General features: G+C 38.8%; 1 non-coding gene across 1 annotated transcript; it reads left to right on the top strand.

Annotated features, from left to right (window-relative positions):
• The first annotated feature begins 4748 nt into the window (after positions 1-4748).
• Trnas-aga (transfer RNA serine (anticodon AGA)) lies at positions 4749-4830 on the top strand. The gene has a single exon. It is a non-coding gene; the product is annotated as a tRNA-Ser (tRNA).
• The last annotated feature ends 11252 nt before the right edge of the window (positions 4831-16082 follow it).

Here is a 16082-nt window from a genome sequence, read left to right as displayed (position 1 = left end):
TTACAAAAGTCGCCATTGTAAAGAATTTTTTCATGGTATGATAACTTATACGACCTGCTTCGCAGCATCGTCAAAAACTGATATTACCTTCTCACTCAAATTAATTGACCGTCGAATTCCAAAAAAGGTGGTATTTTAAATCGCTAGACGACAACTGAGATCAATACATGTGTTTTGTACTTATTTATATCGTTATCGTTTCACTAAATTGATGTTGTCGTCTCTTCATTATAGATCATCTAATTAAAATCTGTGATTCTTCTCCAAACATTAATGATTAGACGACATTAACACTTGCCTAATCATGCAATGTATAGATCATCTAATTAAAATCTGCGATTCTTCTCCAAATATTTATGATAAGAGGACATTAACACATGACCTCTCATTTTTACTCAATACACATGGATTTAACGTTATTCTGTCTAACTTGTATCACACACAAAAATTTGGATCTTACAGGAAAATTATACCGTTGTCCGATAGAATATTCCCATTTCCGTTTTTATAAAAAAAAGTGTTTGTTTGTCAATCAAGATTGCTCTGAAGTGTTAATCAATTTAATTTTCTAAGGAGCCATAGTTGCATAATTTGCTAAGTATGATATAGGATTCACCTAAGTGTATCTTTCGGTTTAATAAAACGTTCACATATTCGGATAATAATGTATACATATTTTATATTCGCTATAAAATCGATGAAACGGGATTGTGTTATTAGATCGCTTGGAATAAATGATCTTGGGAATTGAAATCTGTAAATGGCTTAGTCCTTGCTGACTACCAATAAGACAGATACATGTTTTATTATAGGATATAAATATGCAAATGCATGTTCATGCCATTGTATATGATGGAGATCAAGACTGTTAATTGAACCCAGAATATCTAAAAATACAATCGCCCATTTCTCTATAAATACATATAGTAACAACAGAAATGAGATTGAAATATGCTCGTCTCGTCTGTATGATGAGACTTACAGGACAGGGACCAACACTGAGTATGTTCGCGTGTATTAACCTATTTATGCATAGTGGACTCTCCCATCCTCTAAATTGGATCAATTTATTTTCAAAATTAGGATTGTCTAGTATATTTATTTCTACATTTAGAATAGATCTTACAGAAATTCCTTTAAGCACACAGCGCAGACCCTGATGAGACGCCGCATCATGCGGCGTCTCATCTGGGTCTACGCGGTTTGTCAATGCCTTTTTTCTAGACGCTAGGCATAAATGGGTTAATTAATTGCGTTTATTAATCGAATAACTTAGGCAGCGCTCGCTCAGTTTGAGCTGCTTCACGCATATTCATAAATAAGATCCTATTGGTAATACGAATCATCTGGGATGCAACCATATTTTCCTTGTTTATACTAAATTAAAAAGTCCCTACCAATCAATAATTACTCACCATATGTGTATGTTCTTTGCAGAAGACAATAGACATTCTTAAAGTAGACATCGAAGGCGATGAATGGAATGCAATTCCTCAAATGATCTCGTCGGGAGCGCTAGACGACGTAAAACAAATCTCCATGGAAACGCATTTCCTCGGTCAGCGACCATCATCAGCTCAAAATTGGGGATCTATTCCGCTATCTGGCCATTTACAGTTGTCTGCTCTTGGACAGTTACATGATGCTGGGTATAGAATATTCATGCGGGAGCGGAACATGTTTTCTCATCAGAAGTGGCCTTCTATAAAAGGGTTTATTACAACTGTCAACGAAATTTCTTTGGTGAGACCGGTGAAATAATATGATTGTGAGTTCAATCATTCTTTCAAACACTGAGATAATTAGAAGACTACAAAACCATTAATTTTCAATTTATTAAGAATATTTGGATAATCATTTGTTTAATGAATGCATCAGAAATAGATCATTGTACTATACACATTAAGAAAAACTTTGAAGCTATAATGATATGAATACGTCTCCAGGGGATGAATTGTTATTGAAAATCCAATAGCAAAATGAAATAGTTTGTGTGTTTTTATGGTTGTCTATCGAATATGTTGAGCTATAGAGAAGGGGAGCTTTGAATATGACCCGGGTTATGCGAACATTTGTCTTATGCAATATGCGGCCTAGGAGCTACGCTATTCGTTATAAAGTCACAAACGGTTTCGTTAGTTTACACAAAGACCTATAGATTACATAATCTATAGGTCTTTGGTTTACAGAGTAGCCTGGTTCAAACTTCGCGGCTGGACATGCTGGTTGGTGCTACGCTGACCGAATATGGCATAAACTCCATTTTTGCATGACGCAGCTCGAATAGTTGGTATATGATGATACGGTATCAAAGGTTATTATACTCCGCATTTAAGATCCGTTTCCTCTATTCAGTTTGCATTTAAGGAGTTTTAAAATTATCAAAAGTCAATAATTATATCTTCTATTTCAGTATAATTTGATTTGTGGTTGATTGTACGAATAACTGTTTTGTGTCTACACGTATTAAATCTTTATTTTTTGTTCCCTTGTGCTTAAATCTAACGATGGTCCGGGATGGGGATGTTTATATGCATTTAAAAAATCCAAATCTCTTTATCTACTTCTTATATTGAAATGAAACGTTACATATGCTTATGGTCTTCCTTAACATTCATTGACAAAGAACCATAAATGTAACGAGCCTTTTTGCAGATTTATGTCACATGTACTATTACTACTAATAATAATATTCTTAATTCAGGAAAAGGATTTTGTAATAATGTTATTTCTACAGATTTGCTCATATGCACATATGTTATTGGAAACCTCATGCGAAGACAATGACCAAGACTCATAACTCAGACCTGCAATTTTACAGCATTATACCATTTTTTAAACTTTAAATCCTGTTCACGTTTTGATGTATTTACAAAATTGAAAAAATGTATTAGATTCCAAAATTTTATTTGTAGTTATGATATTTGCATGGAAACAGTAATACTGAACATTTACCAAACATTAAAATGTCCATTATATGCATCTGTCAACAATTTAATAACATGTAAATTATTAAACTTCGCAAACGCGAAACGACCCGTTTTATGCCACACCTGAAAATAAGACTCATAATTCATTAATCTATATTAAACGTAAAATATGTATATGTTAACAACATAAGCATAAAACCCAATTACATGAGTTTGTTTTTGTTGATACGTTCCTTAGATCACTAAATCTTCTACTTATCAAGCCTTTTTACAGGGATTTGACTTGTTCCGACAATAGCCCATATATACATGCAGAAAACACTTACAATATGGTGATGGTAGTTTTTTTAAATTTATTTTCTAAGAAACTTGTTCAATTGTTTGCATGCATAAAAAGAAAGCACTCGTAGAAAACTGCACTGGTTTTGATAAGGAAACGGCACGAACATTATATTTGACTAAATCATAATCGCCAGTCCAGCTATAACAAATATATTTGTTCAAAAGTATGTTGAGTATTCATTTTGAATGAAGTCCATGTAAATAAAGCATAATTTGTTTATTATTAAGACAGTGTTAGGATGGTTTCTAATTTCAGTGCAGAAAGTGTTTTTTCGTCTTTTCGCTTTCGTTTTCATTGACACCCTATCAGTTACATAAAGTATCTGTTCCGCGACTTGCAGAATAAACATTAGTGTGTGAACATGTTATCCTGAGTTATTTTACATCATGCGAGTGTGCTGCATCCTCGGTTTTTGAGATGCAAACATTTTCGAAATAAGCAGGAGTATCGGTAGTATTCCTGGTGTTATTTTGCTCTATAAAATCCCAAAAAGAGTCTTGTTCATACATACAACTCCAACTGAGGATTACATCAGTCAATGCATGCTTTTCAGTACAAATGTATTCCAGATCGATCGAATAAAAACCTGCTAGATCTAGTATCATTATTTTTTTATTGTTTTACCAAATTACTTTTTACATACTGTAATATGTAACAGTTATGAAATTATCAATTAAGTCTACTTACACATGTTTTATTAACTCCAGATACTTGCTAACAATCCATTGTTTGTCACAATTCAGTAATTCCAATCCAAAAATACGCTCCATGTTTGTTTACTATGACGCTGTCAGCCAGCTGTGTAGGAATACGACCTACATTTTCAATTGCACAATATAATTTGTTATTCCTAACTATTGTTCTCCAAAACTAATGGCTTTCACTTGTATTATTAATCTAAGGATGCATTTGTGTATTGCATTTTGGTAAAGTTATGTTCCAGTTGCAAATGCTTTGGAACTATTTCGTTAGGCGTAAAAAGCCTATTCATCATTTAGTTTCATGTTTCCATTGTATTATTAAAATGTTTAACAGAATTTAAATGCAGAACATTTCTGCCTGATATTATGTATTAATGTTATGTGTTTTAATACAAATTGCTTTTTATAATGTAACAACTCATATTATTGACTTACTTTGTTGATTTAGGATTCCGAAATGCTGTTTAGGAAAATGGCTCTTTGTAAACTTGTTTTATTGGTTAAGGAATTCCTAAGTGCACGTTGATAGGTTGGGACGCCTAAGTTTCGGAATCCTAAAGCATCTTCACTATAAATAGCGCGCAGCATCACGGATTCTTCACCTCGGTCAATGACTCAAAATCCACGTCATTTAAAAGTCGGAAACCTACCAGCTTAAGCTAAAGCCATCATAATGGTAGGGAATAGTTCTGTAAACTCTTAAGTATTCTTTTAAGGTAGCGCACCTCTAATGATTTCCCGCGATTTCTTCGAAGGTTGAAGAGCCTACTAGTAGGTGCCGTAGCCTAGTGGTTAAGGCGATAGACTAGAAATCTTTTGGGATTTTTCCGCGCAGGTTCGAATCCTGCCGACGACGTATACTTTTTTGCGACGCGTTCTATTTTTTTTTCTAACGTAATTTGATTTAATATGCCATATACGCTATATTTATTGTTAAATATGTTGCAATTTTTATGCACATTCTTCAATTATTAAAATTAAAACAACGTTATGGCGAAATTGCGTGATTTACTGTTGAAAATACGAACCATGCATGTTGCATTTTTATTTTTATTTAAAAAGTAAACGGTAAATCTGTCTAGTTCTTGGTCTTTTTGCTGTATATAGTGTTTCTATAAAAACTAAGTTTAAAATATGACTTAAATGATACTATTTTGAATTTTATGACACTTTGTTTTCAACCGACCCTATTTTTACTTGGCTGAAATCACTTACATTTCATGGCGCTCTTCCATAGATAAAAATTTGTAAAAAATAAATGTCTGTAAAAGAATACTTATTTCATCTTGTTTAAACTTTAAACACCTTTACAGCATCTGTACACACCAACTGCATGCCCATATTTAGAAATTTGAATGAATTATGGAACTTTTATATACCCCAGGGGTGAAAATAAACTGGACAAAAGCCGAGCGTGGGGGTGGTTTTGAAAAAATCGGTATATTTTTTTTAAAAGCATGGAAAGCCTACCTAAAAATTTGCGTGTAGTTCAGTTAAATGATGCTGATTAAGAAAATAATTAATTAGATTATATTTGGATATGTGCCCATTAGAGGTGCGCTACCTTAAGTTATTTAAAATATTAATCAAGTAACAGTGATGCTGCGCACCTTCATCATACTTATAGTTATTTATTCGTAAACCAAACTTCTTAAGTCGCGTTCTACGATTTGAATAGATTTGTTAAACCTTAACTCGGTCGTTTGCTCTATCCTGACAACTTAGAAGTGTCTAAGTATTACAATTGGTGTCAGAAGCGCGGTTTATTTTTAAATAATTTTCCGAGTGATACGAACCCAGCCTAACGTTAGAAAGAAAAACAAACACATTGATATTAAAGCAGTTTAAATTTATTCAATCACACAAATCAGTAAACCGAGGTCACACTCAACTATTACTACGTGCAACTACAACTAATACATTATCTACACCACATAAAAGATGGCATCCCCAGACCCTGATATCTCATTTAATCTTCGTTCAAATAATGACACTTCAGACAACATAAACACAGAAAATCAGCACCATGAGAATGACGAAAATGATACTCAAAACCATCGCCCTTCAGTTGATCGACACATGCCCGATGACGATCGTTTTGTCAATGTGACAGGCGATGCAGAACACTATTTCTCTTCAAACAATAACAGTTCACACACACATCGTGAAACACAACTTAGTAGACCACGATTCGAACATCGAGGTAACTTTGCACCCCCTGCAATTCCAGTAGTTCATCCTTCATTGATAAGGCCAGATAATTATGAGGGCTCCGGTGACTTTGAAGCATACATGTCACATTTTGAGGACTGTGCAGAGCTCTCTGGATGGGATGATAAATCCAAATGTCTTGTCTTGGCCAGCTGCCTACGTGGCTCTGCAAGGTCATTCTACATGAGCTTGCCCCAATCTGAAGAAAAGGATTATTTTCTGCTCTGTAGAAGACTTGCTTCGCGCTTCAGTAACAGCAAGCATCAAAACCTTTGGCTTTTGAAGTTCGAAAGCCGGCGCAGGCAAAGGGGTGAATCAATTGCAGCTCTAGCGGATGACCTACGCCAGTTGGCCCAGAGAGCCTACGAAGACCTGGACATACATTCCCAAGAGCGCCTTGCACTCAATCAACTTTATAAACAGGTTTCACCCGATATGCAGTGTCGGTGCATTGATAATGGCTGTCGCACAATCACAGATGCTGTTAATGTTATTGAGCGCTATGAGGCAGTTCTTGGTACGCATTCCACATTTGTAAGGGCACTCAGTGAAGAGAGCTCTACAAACTCTGACACTGATATGCGCAAGTGTCTTCAGCGTATCGAGTCACGTCTGGACAGGTTAGAAAAGGTCTGTCCTAGAGGCCCATCATTTCAGAACTCTCGCCACAAAAAGCCCCAATCACCTGGTTGCTTTGGATGCAAAGCCAATGATCACTACTGGCGCGATTGCCCGAACAACACTGAGAGAAACAGGTTCACAAACACCAACAATATGCTACACCACAATCAACAACCGCCCAATCGCATGTTTGAGCAGAAACACAATGTTCTTGATGGCTCTTCATCTCGCCGCCAGATGAACGACAATAGGTCGGAAAACTAGTTTCAACCGACTCTGAGGGTCAAGAGTCGGTGCAGATTATTAACAGACCCACACCTTGTTATGATAACGTTGTTCCAATGCATTCTGCACGAGCCGGTGCGGATACACACACTTATGACAATGGTTTCTATGTTACCGGCACGGTTGCCTCTAAGCCTGTTAGATTTCTTGTTGATTGCGGCGCGACAACTTCTTTGATTTCCACTCAAACATTTGCAAATATCCAACAATATTGCAATTCTATGACCCCAGTTACTCAATCTTTTCACACGGTGAGTGGGCAACAAATGAACATCCTTGGCAAAGTCGACCTTGTGGTTCAGCTTGGTAAGGAGTGCTACGATGTTACTTTTGTGGTTGGTGACATTGATTCAGATGGAATCCTAGGTCAGGATTTTCTTCGACAAAATGTGGACCACATCAATTACGGAAAGTCCTGTTTGGTGATGGGGTCCGATATTGTACCACTTCAAACTGTGGGCGGCTCCAGTCAAATATGTCGTGTAGAGGTTCGTGACACGGTCAAGATACCTGCACATTCTAGAATGTGGGTTCCAGTCAATATTCCCCTTGCTGGATATATGGCACCACTTGGTTTTGTAGAACCAGATCCTGATGTTATGGCTGAAAAGGAAGTTTTTCCCATGAGCGGTATTGTTGAAACACACTCAGAGAATGTTCTAGTTAATGTTGTTAACTATGGTTCAGAACCTGTCACAATCTTCAAACGAATGCATCTTGGCACCTGAAAACCTTTCTTTGAAAACACGCAACAACATCGTGTTGCGCGTGTGACTCAACAAGTTGAATGTAACACTTTGCCACAGCACCTTACTGATCTGTATGATCGCAGTTCAGTCCATCTAAATGATCAGGAAAAATCTGATCTTCAAAACTTGCTTTGCAAGTACAGTCCTGTCTTTTCCAAATCTTCAGAGGACATTGGGCGAACCTCACTAGTCAAACATGTCATCAACACTGGTAAAGCTGCACCAATTCGGCAACCGCCAAGGCGTTTACCACTTGGTAAACGTGCAATTCAAAAGGAAGAAGTTACCAAAATGCTGGAACGTGGCATCATAGAGCCGTCAAGCAGTGCATGGGCCTAAATGACGTCACCATCAAAGATGCATACCCGCTACCAAGGGTTGACGATTGCATCGATTCACTTTCTGGCGCCAAATATTTCAGCTCGCTTGATCTTAATAGCGGCTACTGGCAGGTCGGTATGAGTGATGCTGACAAAGAAAAGACCGCTTTTGCAACAACTATGGGGCTGTACCAATTTACAGTAATGAGTTTTGGACTGGCAAATGCTCCATCTACATTCGAATGGCTGATGGAGAACGTTCTAAGAGGTCTACAGTGGGAGGAGTGTCTCCTATATATGGATGACATTGTTGTTCCATGTGCCACTGTGTCCGAAGGTTTAGCCCGCCTTGAACATATCTTCGAAAGGTTTCTTGATGCTAACCTTAAATGTAAGCCCTCAAAATGCAGCTTGTTTCAAAAGAAAATAAATTTTCTTGGCCACATTGTCTCAGAGGATGGTATCTCTACGGACCCAGCAAAGATTGAAGCAGTGCTGAGATGGCCAACGCCGAGAGATGCAAAGGAGGTTAAGAGATTTCTGGGACTTTGCTCGTATTATAGGCGCTTCGTCAAGGACTTTGCGCTTAAAGCGAAACCTTTGCACAAGGTTTCGGATAAGAGCTCCAAATTTGAGTGGTCACAAGAATGCGACGAGTCATTCCAATCTCTAAAGACTTCTCTAACTTCCTCACCAATTCTAGGTTATCCGGTTCCTGGTTCCAAGTTTGTCCTGGACACTGACGCCAGTGACATAGCAACTGGGGCTGTCCTCTCACAAATTCAAAACGGGACCGAAACTGTGATTGCATATTACAGTAAGGCTCTCAACTCCCATGAAAAAGCATACTGTGTTACACGGAAGGAGTTGCTTGCTGTAATAAATGCGTTGAAAGCACTTCACTCCTATTTGTACGGACAGCCAGTCCTTGTCCGGACAGATAATGCAGCGGTAAGCTGGATGAAAAACCTGAAGCACCCTACTGGGCAAGTTGCACGCTGGCTACAGGAGCTTGGTACGTATAACCTAGAGGTTACGCACCGTAGTGGGTCACAGCACAGGAATGCTGATGCCCTTTCACGCAATCCGTGCTGTAATTGTGCCCGGCAACAACGCCTCAGTGATGAAGTGTCCGAGCAACAAACTGCTACACCTAAAAATTGTCTCCCTGAGGTAGACAAGCATGACAATGATCGCTTAAGGGCCGTTACACGATCCAAAGCAAATGAAAAGTCCCAATGCAAACCTTCAATGGCTACTCTTAGTAACTGGTCACCCACAGAAATCAAAACCGAGCAGCTGAGAGATCCTTGCATTGCATACCTCATTCAAGCTCTTGAAGGTTCTGAGACAAGGCCACAATGGCAGGCTGTCAGTGACAAAGCATCTGCTGTCAAAATCCTTTGGCGCATGTGGGACCGATTGAACGTTAGTAGAGGTTTCCTAGTACGTACATGGCATGAGGATGAGCTTCACAAATGGGATCAGATTGTCGTACCGTCTCACAGACGAGAAGATGTACTTTATTACTTCCATGACATTCCGTCTGGTGCTCACTTGGGTGTCGAGAAGACACTAGGAAAGATTCGGCAAACTTTCTTCTGGCCAAGTATGCGAGAAGACGTTGAGAGGTACTGCGCGATGTGTACACACTGCGTATCACGCAAGAAATCTAAGCCGCCTAAGTCACCCCTAGGTCAGAATCACACCTTAGCCCCATTAGAGCGGTGTGCTGTGGACATATATGGGCACTTCCCAGGTCTGAATCTGGTAATGCATTTGTCCTTATGATATGCGACTGCTTTACACGGTGGACTGAAGCCATTGCGATACCAAATCAAGAAGCCAAAACTATTGCAAAAGCATTTGTCGACAATTATGTTTCGCGATTTGGAGTCCCTCTATCAATACATTCGGATCAGGGTAGTTGTTTTACCTCATCTCTTTTTAAAAACATGTGCGACTTGTTGGGAATAAGGCATACTCTGTCCACTCCATTGCATCCGCAGTCCAACGGAATGGTTGAGCGCTTTAACCGCACTCTAGGTACCATGCTCACCATGTACTCTGCCTCAAACCAACGAACTTGGGACCAGTTTCTGCCACAAGTACTCATGGCTTACCGGTCTTCCATCAACACTAGCACCGGAGAGTCTCCCAACAAAATGGTTTTTGGTAGAGAAATCACATTACCCTTGCAGGCCTGCATTGGACTGCCACCAGGGTCTGGTACAAACGAAAAACCTTTTCCTGACGATTATGTGTCAGACCTACGTGCAAATTTGGAACACATCCATGATGTTGCTCGTAAAGTTCTTGCGAAAAAGGTGGTCTACCGCAAGCGACATTATGACCTTCTCGCAAAAACTAGGCGATTCAAGGTTGGTGACCCTGTCTGGTTACTGGATTCAACACGCAAACCAAGTGTATGTAGTAAACTACGTCCACAATGGCAAGGGCCATATCTTGTATTAGGAAAGATAGACGATCTTGTCTATCTTATAAAGAAGTCCCAGAAACACAAAGCTAAACCAATCCATGTTGACAGGTTGATGCGATTCAACGGAAGCGAAATCCCTAAGTGGATTCTTAACGCAAAGTAGATATTTATCAGTACAATTTACACAGCTCACAAATTGTTATCTTCACACAGACCACTTCCTACAACAATACAATCTGCACTTTATTATATATATATTGTTTAATCTTCGCTGTGGTTGCAATCACTCGATGGCAAACTTCTGAAATTTGCATGAATCCTGCAATATGATAATTTGATACCGATACAAATGATGATGCTTAAATGAAGATTGAAGTCTATGATGAATGGTGCGCACCATACGCTGAGTAATGAAGTTGGCTTGATCACCCGATTGCGATTTACTCCAGAGAATGATTAGATTCTACGTTAAAGCATATCAGCTCATCAGTAAGGTATTTCCCTTGTGTACTTGCAGGATACAATTTGGATATCAACTCATCTGCCCCTTCTGTGTTGATCATCGACCCAAACTCTTCAGCCGTTCTGGTGATTTACGCTACCACGCGAAGTCAAAGCACCCCATTGAGCTCCGAGTAGCACCAAATGACCTTTTCAGCAATAAGGTGGCCTTCTACTTCTCTACGGAGCCAGCTGCATTCATCAAGTGCCATGAAGTTGAAAACCCCAACAGCGCCACTGCGTCCTACGCAAAATATCTTGTAACAAAGTGGGCTGCAGGTAGATCTCCTGGAATTTCTTCATGGATTAAGGGTTGGGAGTTGGGATGTGAATCGTCTGCAAAATCCAGGAAACGAAAATCTTCTGAAAGTGTTTCATACATCCGACTAGATGAATTCGGTGCTGTGGCGTATTTGGAAGATGGACCTTCCGTCTATAAGGCCACCATTAAGAAGGGGATCTTCCAAAATCAAAAGTCTTTGAGCGCATTGAAGCGGCGACAGGATTGTATCGCTCCTTCGCAGACTCAACCTCAAGGTCCCTGGGCTGAAGAGGACTATCCAGATCTTTATATGGATATCGCGCAATTGCTTGGGATTGAGGACCGGTTGGTTGCAAGGGTGCAGAAGAGGAGCGACATTGTGTTCCAGGCAATAAGAGAATCGGAAATCGACATTATACCGTCTCCAATGTCGATCCACCTATCTGATCCATCATCACCCGTCCAGCTACCCCTCCAATCCATGCCATCCTTTGATTTGTCTCCCCTCCCCACAGTGTCTGCATCTTCATTGATCATCCCTGTACCAACTTCAACCCCCGCAATCACCCCTCTCCGAAGGACCAATGAGGTAACTGCCGTCATCGCCTCCACAGCCAACACTTTACTCTCCAGCCAGACTCCATCATCAACTACCGCAATCGCCCCTCTCCGAAAGACCAATGAGGTAACTGCCGTCATCGCCTCCACATCCAACACTTTACTCTCCAGCCAGACACCATCTTCAACCAATCTGTCACCTATTAACACATCTTCCGTCCGTCCTGTTCCAGCCATGATGTCGACGCCTGCAGCCACACTCCAAGCACCCATCACTGCCAACCTGCCTTCCCTGCCAACAGCATCTGTTTTCAAGCCACCACCAACTATTAGGAGTCCCATCACCACTTCATCAATGTTACCCACAACAACAGTCACTTTTTCTGTCCGATGCCTTCTATCACCTATTAGAGGTTCAACACCTGTATATCATCCAACATCCCCAACCACCGAGGCTCAAAGCGAGGTCGCGAGGTATTCCCCTTCTCCATTGTCTGCGGTGGAACACTACGTGCCGACCCCTGCCAACACACTCCTACAAACACATGCGACGGCACTTCTGGTCAGTGGGGCAATGCCTCTGCTACCCCCTTCCAAACGTGATTGGTCTTCTTTTCCGGATGAGGCAATTACGCTCGTACAAGGTTTACGTTGGCCACCAAAAGGATGGAGGAACCTATCTCCTGACTGCCGATTACTTGCACTGGAGTATGCTGCAACATCCATCCTTCAGTCCACTGCTGTATCATGGAGCATCACAAACCGATGTCTGTTGGTCCACCAATTTCAGCACCTGATGCTCCCTGGTACAGCAGGTATTCTCCTGGACAACAGTGGAAAGGCCCGCCACTACTTACACGAAACAGTCCGAGAGATTGCCAGCGGCGTCAGCTCTCTTCCAACTGAAGTCAAGTCGACGATACTAAGGACCCTCCCAGAACATCAAGACGATCCTCTCCTGTCCATCATCAAGGACATTCCAGCCAGGCCCTGAAGGAAGAAGATGTCATGTAAACGTTGAATGTTTAAAGTTGTTTAGTATAAATAATTAAATCTTATTAAATCATATGTTTTAAATGACTGTTTAAATTTAATGACATAAAAAAGTACTTGTGCTTGTACATTTCAAACTCCAGGAGGAGTTTATTTCTTTAAGGTAGGGGAAATGTAATATGTAACAGTTATGAAATTATCAATTAAATCTACTTACACATGTTTTATTAACTCCAGATACTTGCTAACAATCCATTGTTTGTCACAATTCAGTAATTCCAATCCAAAAATACGCTCCATGTTTGTTTACTATGACGCTGTCAGCCAGCTGTGTAGGAATACGACCTACATTTTCAATTGCACAATATAATTTGTTATTCCTAACTATTGTTCTCCAAAATAATGGCTTTCACTTGTATTATTAATCTAAGGATGCATTTGTGTATTGCATTTTGGTAAAGTTATGTTCCAGTTGCAAATGCTTTGGAACTATTTCGTTAGGCGTAGAAAGCCTATTCATCATTTAGTTTCATGTTTCCATTGTATTATTAAAATGTTTAACAGAATTTAAATGCAGAACATTTCTGCCTGATATTATGTATTAATGTTATGTGTTTGAATACAAATTGCTTTTTATAATGTAACAACTCATATTATTGACTTACTTTGTTGATTTAGGATTCCGAAATGCTGTTTAGGAAAATGGCTCTTTGTAAACTTGTTTTATTGGTTAAGGAATTCCTAAGTGCACGTTGATTGGTTGGGACGCCTAAGTTTCGGAATCCTAAAGCATCTTCACTATAAATAGCGCGCAGCATCACGGATTCTTCACCTCGGTCAATGACTCAAAATCCACGTCATTTAAAAGTCGGAAACCTACCAGCTTAAGCTAAAGCCATCATAATGGTAGGGAATAGTTCTGTAAACTCTTAAGTATTCTTTTAAGTTATTTAAAATATTAATCAAGTAACAGTGATGCTGCGCACCTTCATCATACTTATAGTTATTTATTCGTAAACCAAACTTCTTAAGTCGCGTTCTACGATTTGAATAGATTTGTTAAACCTTAACTCGGTCGTTTGTTCTATCCTGACAACTTAGAAGTGTCTAAGTATTACAATACACTGTATGCATAGCTCTTATGTTGTTGTTTCTTAAGTTTGCAAAACGAAAGCAATAACGATGATAAATCATGAATTACTACATACAAACTTTTTGTGTTTCAATATAAATAACTATTGGATATTGACGATGTTCTTTTAACATGAACATTTTCATTTGGCTTTTACTCAGATGCGGTAACTCTTAATAACTTGTACATAAAACATACCGCAATAATGAACAAGGTGTAAATAAATAAATAATTTGTACAACATTAACATCCATTATATATGTGACCGTAAACTTTTAAAAGGCATGAAATTAAATTTCCTTTTATATATCATCGACTCTCAGCAGAGACCGGTCGCTTCACTCAACCGTTTATCCCTCATGAAAACCGTAAATGCACTCTCTGTAACAAAAATGATGTCGGTGACGAGATGCATTATCTTTTATTATGTCTGTTCTTTCAAGCAAAAAGAGCTAAATACATCCCCCGTAAATATCGGGTGCAGCCACACGTTATCAGATTTAAAGATCTGATGTGTGCTACCAGCCCATGTATATTACGAAATATGGCACACTTATGAAATCCATTATACATTTTTTCAAGCGCTAATAATACAATACTGCTGACTGTAGTATAAACCAACAACGTTTTATTCGTTATGTTTATAACTAGCATTTAAGGTATTATTTTTTATGATATTTTTTCCTGTACTAAACCTAACATATGAATGCACACAAATGGTATATCCATACATCAAATATTTGTTCACTCTGCCAATTGATGAGCAATTTATAAAAATGTACATACTTTTGCACGGCGAATCATGGTAAAACGCATAACCAGTATTTAATCATTCACCTAATTACAAACATAGTGCGGGTATCGAAATGCTGTACACGATAGAGATGGCCGAACACTCGAAACACTCCAGGTAATCTATCAATGAAATTCCTCACTTAATATCGACCAATCAAAAGTTAACATCCCTTACATAATGCGGGCCCACTGAAGGAAACACACATTTATAAACACGATCCTTTTTGTATAATAGTGCGCAGTTAACAAACCAATATCTACATCATAGTATTTAAATACCTTCTAGTATAGTAACAAGAACTATCTTTAAACAAAGATATACGGCATTGATTGTGGTTGGAGTTGGTGAAGGGTAAAGAGTTCACTGAATGAGATCAAAGATAGCGAATGTCTTTTGCTGTGCAGTTCTTAGCTGCATCACACGCAGTACGGGATGTTACGCGGAGTTTTCGCGGCTTATTTTACATTATTACATATTGCTGGTCATAAACCTATAGATGCAAAATAGAAAACCAATAGAAGAATGAAAGTGAAATTAAAACATATAAGTCTTCCGGCCACACTCGAAGTATCCGTACATATTTTAAATATTTATACGCGCGTTCTTCGAACAAACCTGTTTTAGTGGTTTGTCGGGCATTGCTATTTGATTCGATTATTAACAGTATCGAGAATCATCGCGCTCATGCTTAATAAATTAGCCAATATGGTGGAATAATTCTTGTTAAATTAATCAAAAATAATATTTATCATTGTATTGTTGAAAACACATTCAGAATCTATTATTGACATACCATAATTATATCGCTGAATATCTTCATTTTACATATTTCTGGTCTAAAACAAATTCCAGTTCACCTACATGTAGTTCACGCGATAGCGCCTTTATTATATAACGATTATTTTACTGACCGCGAACTGACCCTAATACCTTGCGGGTTGGACTGCAATGCATTAAAGTGAGGCCACGCTTCCACTGCTGGAACGACGGCTTAAAACTTTATACTTTTACATGTTAAAACAATTTAAAATGGTTTGGCCAAAACTAATATCAGGATAGGGAAAAACGATACTTTTATGAACTTAAATAAAAATTATACTAGTACACGACAGGAATATGGAAGTAACTACTAAATATGAGAACATAGCCTTTAAGTACAAACGCTCTGGCGCTGGCAATCATCTGAAAATAAAAGGTGCACGCACAAACTGTATTGATGTCAAGAAATGAGTGTAAAACT

This window comes from Dreissena polymorpha, chromosome 1, assembly GCF_020536995.1.
Source record: "Dreissena polymorpha isolate Duluth1 chromosome 1, UMN_Dpol_1.0, whole genome shotgun sequence".
In the NCBI taxonomy this organism is placed as follows: Eukaryota; Metazoa; Mollusca; class Bivalvia; order Myida; family Dreissenidae; genus Dreissena; species Dreissena polymorpha.
Note: the sequence above shows the minus strand (reverse complement) of the source record. Positions and strands in the feature narration are given on the sequence as shown.